The following is a 12,116-nucleotide window of genomic DNA, read 5'->3' as shown; positions in this document are numbered from 1 at the left end:
CACACAGATCTCATCTGCTGGTTCACTCCCAAATGATGCCTGGGAACTGAGAACTCAATCCCATTCCTCCCCGTGAGTGGAAGGAATGCAACTTCTTGTACCGTCACCTGTTGCCTCCCAGTGTGTACATTAGCAGGAAGTTGGAATCATGAGCAGAGCTGGGACATTAACCCAGGCACTCTGATATAGGATGCAGGTGTCCCAAGTGGCGTTTTAACTGCTATGACAAGTGGGACCATCCCAGTGTGAGGATGCTTTTGTAGCTCCAATATGCCCAGTGTTCAGCAAAGTTGGAAGACCACTGTGCTAGAGGTTGATTTAACAGACAGTCCAGCAGTCTATGTCCCAGCCTTGCCCGAGTCCTTCCACAATGCCTTTTCACTTTCCTGAACCTAAATGAGTTCCCATGGGAAATTATTTTGTCCCAGAAGCATGTTGTGAATTATCTAATATGTACTATGTTTAGTAGCAAGGAATCCTTGTTGCCTGGAAGGGGAGCCTGATGCACTCACGCTGGAAAACCATCATGGCCTGGTTTGTCTTCTTAGACCACAGGAATTGAAGGCTCTATTTCCACCTTAATGCCAGGAAGCCCATGATATACACTAAGCTATATAGAGAATTATAGCCTTCTTCATACTCCCATGAAAGAGGGAACTCTTTCCCCGGTCTGTCTTTTAGAGGGTCTTGACATGTGAGAGGATTTCAAAAAGTACATGGAAAATGGAAGTAAAAGATGCTAAGGATTTTAAAATCCATTTATAGTTGTTTCATAGTATGCATTTTCATGAACTTTTTAAAAGATTCTTCATGGATGTGTTCCAAGCATGTGAACAAAAGCAGACATATCACAGATAAGTCTGAGAGAGCAAAACCAATGGAGAGACAATTCCACGTTTGCAACTGATGACGGAATATCTGAGTGGCACTGACTTGACGCACTGTCCTTGGATGTTGGAATCCTCACGTCTGGAGTCCTCCACTTCCCTGGGCAGCATGGGTTGCGTGGTAGATTAGGGTGGTATTCAATTGATTTGCTATTTGCAGTGTCTAGGACTTTTTAATATCATTCCTTATTTTGCCACTGGTTGGTACACAGGTTTCAGAAGTGAGCATCACAAGATAATGTTGAAAGAATTCATTGTTTGAAATCCAGCAATGAATACTCACAGTTCCACAGTGTTCTTAACCAGGAGATCCATATTTGCAGACAACAACACCTGTAGTAGCATCTTTTCTTGTTTTCATAGATTCCCTGCAAAAATCATCATGAAAATGGCTACAAAAATTTAAGGACGTAGGCATTTGTGAAGTACTTCTTGTACAGGATGAGGGCATTTCCTGCTAAATTTTTAAACACAGTTCACAGGGCCCTCTACTGTCAGAATGAGTTTAGCACTGACATCCTATTTATTCTTCTTGAATCAATTTAGAATTGGCATGGTGGATCCTGGGAACATTTTAGCACGCACAAGACAGGAGAGAATGTCGCCAGCTGACATCATTTCCTGCTGAGCTGAATAACTTGGAGATGAACAATTATGTTTTCTCCTTCTACGTTTTATCAGGGAAGGAAAATAATATGGGGAACAAAATCAAATTCCTCCAATAATTTAAAAAATTATTTAATAATACACATTGTGATCACTTGGGAAGGACTTAAGACATTGTGGTTTGGTAAATGATACCAAACAAAGCCGTTTTCTGTGTGCGGAATCCTTGCTATGTATTAAGCCTCCACCAAAGGTCACCTGACACTCTGTAGTCAATTCTCTTTGAGCATGAAGGCTTGAAAGGAGGACTTGTCACAAGACACAAGATCCCTTGCTTATCGGCTGGTCTCACTGAGATGCCGTGAATAAAACATAGGCAAACTAAAACACAAGTAGAAAGACCTTTGGAGAAGATCTGGAAGAAATCTGGATAAACAAAGGATTGCTTCTGGGAACGTGGCAGGACATGTCACTGCACCCTGTGCTAAGCCTAGCCCGGGAGGAAGTTGCCTGTGGTTGCATACCAGATGTAGGGAAGCAAACCTTATGGAAACCAGCCACACTGTTCCTCCTGTCACCACTGAGCTCAAATGTTTATACTAGGAAGAAAACATGTGTAAACAACTAAAAGGATACGTGGTGTGCAATGAAGGCGAACACTGTTATTTTCAGAGTAGGTAGCACAACAAAAATCGTGACTTTGAGGTCCTGGGTCCTTGGAATCTCCAGGTTTCTGATAAATCAGTGCTCATATTCAGACCCAAAGTCTCATGTAAGTCTAGGACATGGCTTTCTTTCTCTTCAATGTATTCCCCTAAGTCTGGTCTGAAACAGATCTTACAAGATGAAACATCTTCTCCCATTGTGGTCAATTCCCTTTTTTTGAAAATCATAAATTAAGTGGCAGAGTGCTGTAATTTTAAAGCATTGTGATCTTGTGCACCTCCTTGTCTGTTAACATGGACATACTTGCTTCTTATAGTTGTGAGAAGTAAGTGAATATAGACATGTCACTCAGACACATTCTGAGAAATGGGTTGCCAGGTGGTCTTGTCATTGGGTGAAATATCATGGAGTTTCCTCACACAGATTAGGATGGCTGTGATGTCCCTACAGGATCTAATCTTACAGAAATACAGTTACATGTGTCGTCTGTTGTTGACCAAAACTTCATTACGCAACACATGACGGCATGTAAACTGCATGCAGTAAGCGATCAATATACTAGGCCAAGATAAAGAATATCCAACAATTACATCTAACTTTCTCAATAACAAGATACCCACTAGCTATTTTCCAAATAAGGGAGAGGCACAGGAATGTCCGTTTCTCTGAAGTCTCTCACTTTATTTCCTTCAGATCTAACTTGATGGGCAGTGCGGTTTATTGGACAAAGCTTCTCATGGAGGACCTCATTAAGCTGCACAAAAGTGAAGTTGGAAACAGCTTCTCGGCAACAATGAATTATTTTTTTTCTTGCTCACTGTCAGTGAGCAAGGTGAAACAAAGGTCACAACATTAGAATCATCTCAGAACTTGAAGAAGCACCTTGACCATGTGTGTTTATGCCTCAAAAAGACCAACGTAGAACACAGAGTGGCAAGTCCCCTAGAGAGAGTGACCCTTCCAGAATTGATCATGTCAAAATAGACAACCCTCCCCCACTCTCCGCTTTCTCTCATATTATTTTCCACTTACTGTTTCAGAAATGGTTTGGTGATCATTTACCTAAATTGGAAATTGTGGGTTGATGCAGAGAACTGTGAATTCCTTGGGGTTTAGCTTCACTGGGCAGGCTTGGTTTGAATTTGAATCACCTGCCCTGTCACTGTGTAAATCCAGGTGGCTTGCTCACTGGCTGAACCTGCCCCTATGTGAGAGAGGAGTCAGCAATACCTATTAAGTATCTCATTTTCATGGAGAATTTTTTTTATTTAGTGGAGCTCTGTAACTCATTTCCAATAGCACCCAAATAGTTTAAATTTTTATAAGTTTTGCATGCACCGATCACTTCTCTTGAATAGCTAAGTAAGGAAGGCAGGGAGGGCTGAAGAGAAGTTTCCCTGTGAATATAGTGTTTGGGACTGGATTAACATTATTCTGCTGGAATTGCACGTACTCTTAGCTCTCAGAAGGTCCCAATTAGGCCTGACACATTGCCATCACAGTGCACATCCTCCCTGTAACAACCATATTAGGCTCAGTTGGTGCTGGGTGAGTTTTAGAGTAGGTTTCCCAACCAATGTGGGTGGACAGATTCCCACCCCATTTCCCCCACTTTTACCCCCAGCCCATTGCAAATTCAAATTGTAACACGCTGCTTAGGAATCTGCTAGTAGCCAGTGTTTATTTGTTAACAATTGTATAAACCTGACACACACAAAAATATCCCAACTTGGATAGGCAGAGTCACACAGTCTTTGTGAAGCAAGTCAGAATTTAGGAGAAAATAGTCAGTGGAAGATTTCAAGTTGCAAATGTGCTCAAATATAACTCAAATAATTCAGATAGGTTGAGAGCTCCAAATTGGAAGCCAAAAAGAAAATAATACAATATAGGAAGCCATTGAGTTGCCTACATGATACCAAAAATATCCTTGCTTAACTGATTGTCCCCTTTCACTAATTTGTTACTTTAGCATTCAAGACGTGTACAGAAATACATATAAACACATAGAACAATCTATTCTTTATTAAGATTTTCTACTGTGGACTCTTCACAAACCAAGACAAACTTCTGCTCTGTTGTTCAGCCATTTTTCAACAATTTTTTACTGGACTACTATTAAATGCCAGACTGTTTCGGTTCCTGGAGATACAACATTGAATAAGCCATCATGATACTTATTTTTTAGTGCATTAGAAACAAACAATGAAAAAGTAAACACAAAAATAGCAGGCAATAAGGGCTGAATGACATCATCAGAGTGGTATCCCAGCAAGCACATATGGGCTATTTTAGGACTGGTGATCAGAGAAGCCTTCTGTAAAGAGATTTCAGTGGAAGCCTTCATGGTAAGTAGGGGCATGCTCTGTGAGCATGTGGGCCACGAGGTAGAGGGAACAGCCAATACAAAGGCACTGGGGTGGAAGCAAGTTTCGCACCTCCACAGACTAGGAAGCAGGTAAAGGTAACAGGAGCACCCTTGTTAAGGAAAACAGTAAAGAATGGAAGAACAGAAGTGACACAGGTGCCAGGTGAGGCAGGGCCTTAGCAGCCCAGGTGAGGAGGTCAGACTGCACTTTCAGTGCTACAGGGAAGCTACTGGAGGATCTTATGCATGGGAATGTCACGATCTGATCCATGCTTTTAAATGACTACTTTGTCCTCTGTGGACACAGAATGTGTGGGACAATAGAGCAAGCAGAAAGGCCAAGTGTGAGGCCACTACAGCTGTTCACATGGGAGGTGAGAAAATCTGGCCTACAGTGGTAGCAGTGAAGACAGGAAGATGTTAAAAAAGAAATGAACAAATAAACAATTGTGCACATTGTAAACAGAGAAATTAAACTAATGGAGAGAATTTCTTTGATGTTAAGTTTTAACACCTTTATTTTTTCAATTGCTTCTCTATGTGGGGATTTAGTATAAAATAGTATCTCATTCAGACATGGTTTCTTATGATAAGGTGGTTACGTGTTGATGACTACGCAACATTAATTGTTGGAGACTGAACTAGCACTTGTCCTTTGATGTGATATGAGCTTTCTTTGCACTCGACAAAGAGTAAGTTCACAATGAATTTGTTAAAACAATAGAGTAAGTGAGTGCATGCCATATGTGTGGGGTTCTGCTGAGCAAAGAGGTAGTGGAGTGTAAGGTAGTGTATACTAATACCTCAAAGTGTACCCTCATTTCTTTTTTTTTAACTTTTATTTAATGAATATATTTTTATTTTATTCTATATGGTGTAAGTATACGCTTGATAGTGGATTAAATATTACATTAGCAGCTAGTTCTATCAGCAAGTTAAGAACTAGGCTCTTGGTAGGGAAAGTTGCTCTTTAATACCCAAAGTTAATCAACTGGTGAAACAACTGAATGCCATAATATGAAATATGATGAACTATTAAGACATCAAATTAAAAATAGTTTAGTTCAGAATGAGATTGTATTTTAATCCTAAAGCCTCATGTTAAAGGAGGCCTAAAAAATATTGAGGGTTAAAAGTTTTAGTAGAAAGAATTTCATTAGTTATTTTTTCTTACAAATTTGGAAAAAAACAGTGTCATTAATTTTTTTTAAAGATTTATTTATTTACTTGAAAGGCAGAGTTATAGAGAAGCAGAGGCACACACACACAGAGAGAGAAAGAGAGATAGAGAGAGAGGTCTTCCATCTATTCCATCTACCAGTTCACTCCCCAGATGGCGGCAATAGCTGGAGCTGTGCAGATCTGAAGCCAGGAGCCAAGAACTTCCTCCAGGTCTCCCCCGTGGGTGCAGGGGTCCAAGGACCTGGGCCATCTTCTACTGCTTTCCCAAGCCATAGCAGAGAGCTGGATTGGAAGTGGATCAGCCAAGTATCGAGCCGGCACCCATAAGGGATGCTGGCACTGCAGGCAGTAGCTTTACACACTATGCCATAGCTCCAGCCCCATCATTAAGTTTTAATAGTAAAACCCTCCATCTCACTTGTGGAATGGGAATACAGTCTGAAAAATTCACTGCCTGGTTACCACATAGCTTATAGGCTATGGGCTCGTCTTACAAGGTGCACACTGTCGGGATGGTGGGGCAAAGATATTCTTCGACAAGGAGCACCAGAGACAGTTTCAGTGAACAGTTTCAGTTTAACAATCAGGCACAAGCTTTTACAGGTCAGTCAAAGGGGAGTAGCAAGATCAGGGTAGCAACATTAATTCTACAGGATAAAGCTGATATTGGCACCTCTACATTTCTCCAATCAGCTCGAAGGTCATGTAGCCTACTAGCCTTCCAGGTGGTCTTATGGGTCTGTGCCACCACCCGGGAGCTGTACAAGGCTCCTCAACAAGAAGTGGAGGTGTGGGAAATGTGCTTGGGGCTCCTGCCACCTGCCAGCAGTCAGGTCATGTGTGGGTCCCAGTGTGCTGAGACTCCATCTAGGGTCTTTCCCAGGAGGCATGGTGCGCCATGTCCTCTTAACCTCCTGCATGGGCTAGGCAGGCGATCTCCCAGCCAGGCACAGGATCACCCACAATGGGCAAAAATGCGATTTGATTGAGATTATTTACATTCAGGGGCTGTTAACCAGGCATAATGCTGAAAATGGCCTGTAGTAAGATGTCTGTAGCATGGGGGCTCCACATTTAGGTAAAGAAATTGTGCTATTGTGCTCCATCCTAATGGATTGCAAACATATGTGAGGAACTTGACTAGTTGCTCTCAGTAGTTCTAATTCCCCTGAAATTTTGTAATTTTATATTAAATGGCATTGGTAACTGTATCCCCCTATAGATAGAAGATATAAATATTTATTTGTTTGTTTGTTTGGTAGGCAGAGAAGCAGAGAAAGAGGCACAGAAAAAGTTGGATTCACTCCCCAATGCCTGCAAAGACCAGGGCTGGACTAGGCCAAAGGCAGGATACAGGAATTCAATCCAGGTCTTCCATATGGGTGACCGGAACCCAATCCTGTGAGCCATCATCACAGGCTCCAGGGTCTGAATCAGCAGGATGCTGGAGTCGAGCCAGAGCCAGGAATTCAACCCAGGCACTATGACATGAGATGCCTATGTCTTTATTATTATTATTATTATTTGACAGATAGACAGTAAGAGAGACAGAGAGAAAGGTCGTCCTTCCGTTGGTTCACCCCCGATATGGCCACTATGGCTGGAGCTATGTCAATCTGAAGCCAGGAACCCAGCGCCCATATGGGATGCCAGTGCCTCAGGCAGAGGATTAACTAAGTGAGCCATGGCACTGGCCCTGAGATGCCTATGTCTTAATCAGGCTCTTAACCACTAGACAAATGCTAGTCTCTAAACTTGTATATTGAAAAACATTTCATTCCTTGATAAACCTATTGTGCAAGGCTGTGTGTGTGTTTATAATTCTGTTTCCATAAGCAGCCTGATAGTGCTGGTGTCAGACACTTTGGAAAAGTCTGTCTTTAGGAAAAATCTTAGAGTTTGAAAATAAGAGGACGGCAATGCGGAGTGCTGATTTGGGTCCTGGGTGCTGCACCTGCAATCCAGCTCCCTGCTAGTTCACCTGGGAAGGCAGCAAAAGATGCTCAAGCGCTTGAACCCTGCCAACCACGTGGGAGATCTGGATGGAGTTTCAGGCTCCCGGCTTCAGCCTGACCCACCTCTGGCGCTGCAGCAATCAGGGGAGTGAACCAGCAGATCTGAAGCTCAATCTTTGTCTCCCTCTACCTATAACTGTGCTTTTCAACTAAATAAAATAAATCTATTTTTGAAAATCTGTAAATAAAAGCAACTAAGAGCACAGTGAGTGGTAGAGATTTTCATCCTATGATAGCTGCATAGCAAGTCAGCTGCTAGAGGTAGAAATATGCTTGTCAAAGACTCTTTTCCCGCCTACAACAAGGTGGGGACATGTCAGGGATCTAACCTACCTGCAGAATATCTACTTTAGAAACTTGTACGCTTTAAAACTGGTATTTCAAAATGCAACTGCAATTAATAGGAACCACATCATCTTAAAATGAATCATCATGTTTCCAAGCAATGCTTGGTTTCATGGATGCTCAGTTATCGCTATGAAAAGAACTTGAACATCTGTATCTGAAAGACCTTCTTGTTTTAGCATTTTATTGAAATACAGTATGCATACCAATAAATGAACTTAAGTGTACAGATAGATGAGTTTTCTGTCCTCTGGTCACACTCATAACCAACACCCAAATTAAGAACGAAACACTACCAGCATTCCAGGAGTCCTCACTCGCTCGTGGGAAAGAAGGGTTTACTGACATTTATTTACATGGTTTGATTCAGGGAAGCGATATTTATAACTGTATACCAACTGACATGACAGCCACATAATTTTTATATTCTATATATTAACTCACAAATAAGAAACACAGGTGATCAAATAAAATACAGAACACTTCACAAATTTGCACATTAACCATGTTGAAGGGGCCATAGTAATTTTCTCTGTATTGTTCCAATTTTAGTGCATGTTCTGCCAAGGAGAGCACGGGGCTTGGGTTTAGATTTGGGGACTTTGCCACTTAACTATCTGTACATGTCACTAGCTTGCTACTAACTTGCTACTTAAATTTTCTATGTCTTTCCCAACTGTTAACCTGGTTGTAACAGCTACCTCATAGTTGAAGGCTAAAGAAATAACATGTGAGAGATACTAGCCCCGCGATCATTGTGTTTCCTTTCTTATCTCCCTCATCCTCTCCCTTCCTTCCACCAACAGCAACCTTCAGGGGTAAACACAGGCACAAGGGTCCTCCCAAAAGAACTTGTACCATTACCATTACTTTTACATTTTTGTTTACTACTCTTACATATAGAGCAAGTTAGAACCATGTCACATGAAGGAAATTTAGTGAATTCTAAATATCATGTTTCATGTGCAAGACATGGTGCACACCCCACATTCATATTCTGTCAGAGTGGAGCACTTGCTTATACTCCCTCCAAGGAATTTAGCATTTTTTTTGTTTTTGAAGATTTATTTATTTGAAAGGCAGAGTAACAGGAGAGAGAGAGAGAGAGAGAGAATTTCTTTCATCCACTGGTTCACTCCTCAAATGGCCACAGAGGCCAAGCATGGACCAAGCAGAAGCCAGGAGCCTGGAACCCCATCCGGGTCTCCCATGGAAGTGACAGAGGCCCAGGTACTTTGGCCATCTTCTGCTGTTTTCCGAGGAAATTCAGCATTCTTGATTAGAAGATTGTATAGCACTCCCAAGAGATGGCTGTGTGAGCAAATGCTTGAGGAGTGACACAGCTGATTGCTTGTATCCACTGCCACTGTTTACCACAAGCTGTCACTGCCCACACTTTGGACCTCTCCCTTTCTCCCCTCCAGGGACTGTGACCTCTTGCTCTGCCTTTTGGGCAAACTTTCACCTTTTCCTAGGTGCACTGCAGCAGACAGAGCTTTGCCCCATTTCAGAAGTCTGGAAGCTGGACACTTGGCATGATGGAGTTTGATGGTAGGGGTGGAGACAGAGGGCAAGGGGGGCGATCAGATTGAGGGAAGCAGGTTCAATGTCCCCCATCAAAGTGCTCACCTGTTTCCCTGACAAAGAATTTGATTCCTGTTCTTGCTGTAGGTTCCTCCTTTCCACGTTGCCTTGTCACGTTGTAGAACAGTGTCTCAGAGTGGGGCATCATCTTCATTTCCACCTGAGCGCTTCAAGGGCCCATCATTCTGCTTGAATTCACTTCTGGTGACAACTCCTCCCTCCAAGCTTTTCCCACTATCCTTGGGAAAGGACTGGCTCAAGACCCACGTTGAACTTTGGATATTAGAAATATAAAAACTTCTGATTTTAAGTGTGCATTTGATCCTCCTTAAAACATAACTTCAACTTGTTACAATTACTATGTAAGGCTTCCTTTATATTGCTTTGATTTTTTTTCACACGGAAAAATAATGCATAAAATATGTAGCAAAACAGAATGTCTACATACGAGGGGACTTCCAAGAGTTCATGGAAAACTGAAATTAAAAGGTATGTTTATGTCATTGCAAAAAAAAATTTTTAGAAATCCAGGACAAGTATTTGGCTTAGCAGTTAAGACACCTGCATCCATATTAGAGTGCCTACGTTCAGTATTCCGGATTCTAGCTTCCTGCTCATGCAGACCCAGACTGTGATGGCTCAAGTAACTAGGTCCTTGCCACTCATGTAGGGTACCTGGGTTGAGCTTCCAGTTCCAACCTTTGACACATTGGTCTGGCCTAACCCTGGATGTTGTAGGCATTTGAGGAGTAAATAAGCAGAAATGAGCACTGTCTCCTCTCTTGCTCTCGCTGCGTGTATGGGTGAGTGTGTGTGTGTGTGTGAATGTGTGTGTGTACACGTGCATCCTTCTACCTCTCTGCCTCTCAAAAAAATTATGAACCATGCATAGTTTTTTCAGAATGTGCATTTTTCATTATGCATTTTTGAAGATCTCTCATCTGCATAAATTTCAAACATTTTCGCATCCAAATAAGTTTATGTTTTAAATCCATTTCCTGCAGATTTTTGAAGCCCCCTCATACACAGAGAGCACATGCTTCAGAGAGCACATGCTTCACCTTTGTCCCTTCCATGCCCACATAAAAATGAGTGTTTGTAATGCAAGGTAGCGCTGAATTTAAGGAGCATGAACAGACATGCACCTGATGCAGGCCATTTTCTTTGAATTGTCAATCATTTTTACCTTTATTTAGAAAGTTAGGTTAATGTTTACGATTAATGAGCACTTGAAGAGTTTCACTTAAAACCAATAGACATGGAAGTAGATGAATTAAATAATACTATGTAACCTATTCCAGTTCCTGAATGATTTATGACTGATATATAAATAGTGTCAGAACATTTTAGTTTAAATCTAAAAGTGTATCCCTATGATTAATGCATTGAAATAAGAAAAGTGTTTTGGTGAGCATAACCATGCCTCATTTTAATTTTAATATAATATGAACCAGAAGAAATTGTTTTAGCTATAATCAGAAAAAAAAACAAAAGATATGGCATGTGAAAATTTTTTTGAAGTTCCTTAGAGGTAATTGTTTATTATTATGTTGACATAATTATGAGCATTTCAATGATACTGTACCAAATCATGCCCTGACATGTAGTTAAGGTAGCTATTCCTCGATGTATTAGTAAAAGGCTTCTGTGGCCTTGCATGTTAGGATACCAAATAAGAACTGTATCTAGCAGTTTATGTTAATACAAATTATTATAAAATTCTTATATTTTTTCATTTGTGGACTTTTAAAGCTGCATGTAATCATGTCAAAATATCAAGTGTATGGACCTGAGTTAATCTGCATGGTAGATCTAATTTATTTCTAAAATTTAATAGAAACTATTCTATACCAGATGTTATATGACATCTGCTTAAAAATACATTTTTCAGAAAAAGCGGGATTGATGCTTTGTAAGCCCTAAAATAAAAGTCGAATCCCTTAAATGTTGAATTTGAATGGATTCAGAGGCTGGACACAATTACTGAGAATTCATTTCCTGGGTCACAGCCCCATCTCCATCCCCAACCTCCTTTGCAATATAGTTAGAATTTAGCCCTCTAGGTGCGTGTGAGAATTACCCAGATAGCCCCGTGGAAGCACACCTGGTTACCACGGCTGAAGGACAGCAGCCAGCTGGCTGGCCGTGCCTGCCTTACCCAACTGAGAGCCGCCTCCTTCCCACTCCACAAACAGAATCGCCTTTGATCCTCGCAACAACCTCACCGACGCCGGCGGCAGCAGGGGTTACCCATCTCCACGTGTAACAGTGAATGGACGCATGGTCAATTTACAGTTTATCTAACTGCACGGGGCGTTAAATCATGAACAAAGGAGCCGCGCGTGATGACAAGTTTTTATCTATTTCAGATCGTCATTTAAGGTATTAATGAAGAGACTCTAAATTATCCCGCTCTCGCTCTCAGGCGTGGTGCTTAGTTGGGCTTCTTAAGACTGTGGAGAT

General features: G+C 41.4%; 1 non-coding gene across 1 annotated transcript; it reads right to left on the bottom strand.

The window, feature by feature from the left end:
• Positions 1–8,537: 8,537 nt before the first annotated feature.
• Positions 8,538–8,643, bottom strand: LOC127483328 (U6 spliceosomal RNA). The gene has a single exon (XR_007909525.2). It is a non-coding gene; the product is annotated as a U6 spliceosomal RNA (small nuclear RNA).
• Positions 8,644–12,116: the final 3,473 nt, after the last annotated feature.

This window comes from Oryctolagus cuniculus, chromosome 8 (assembly GCF_051225735.1).
Source record: "Oryctolagus cuniculus isolate XC-2025 breed Fujian yellow rabbit chromosome 8, ASM5122573v1, whole genome shotgun sequence".
Taxonomy (NCBI): domain Eukaryota; kingdom Metazoa; phylum Chordata; class Mammalia; order Lagomorpha; family Leporidae; genus Oryctolagus; species Oryctolagus cuniculus.
The sequence above is the reverse complement of the archived record's forward strand: the minus strand, read 5'-3'. Positions and strand labels throughout refer to the sequence as shown.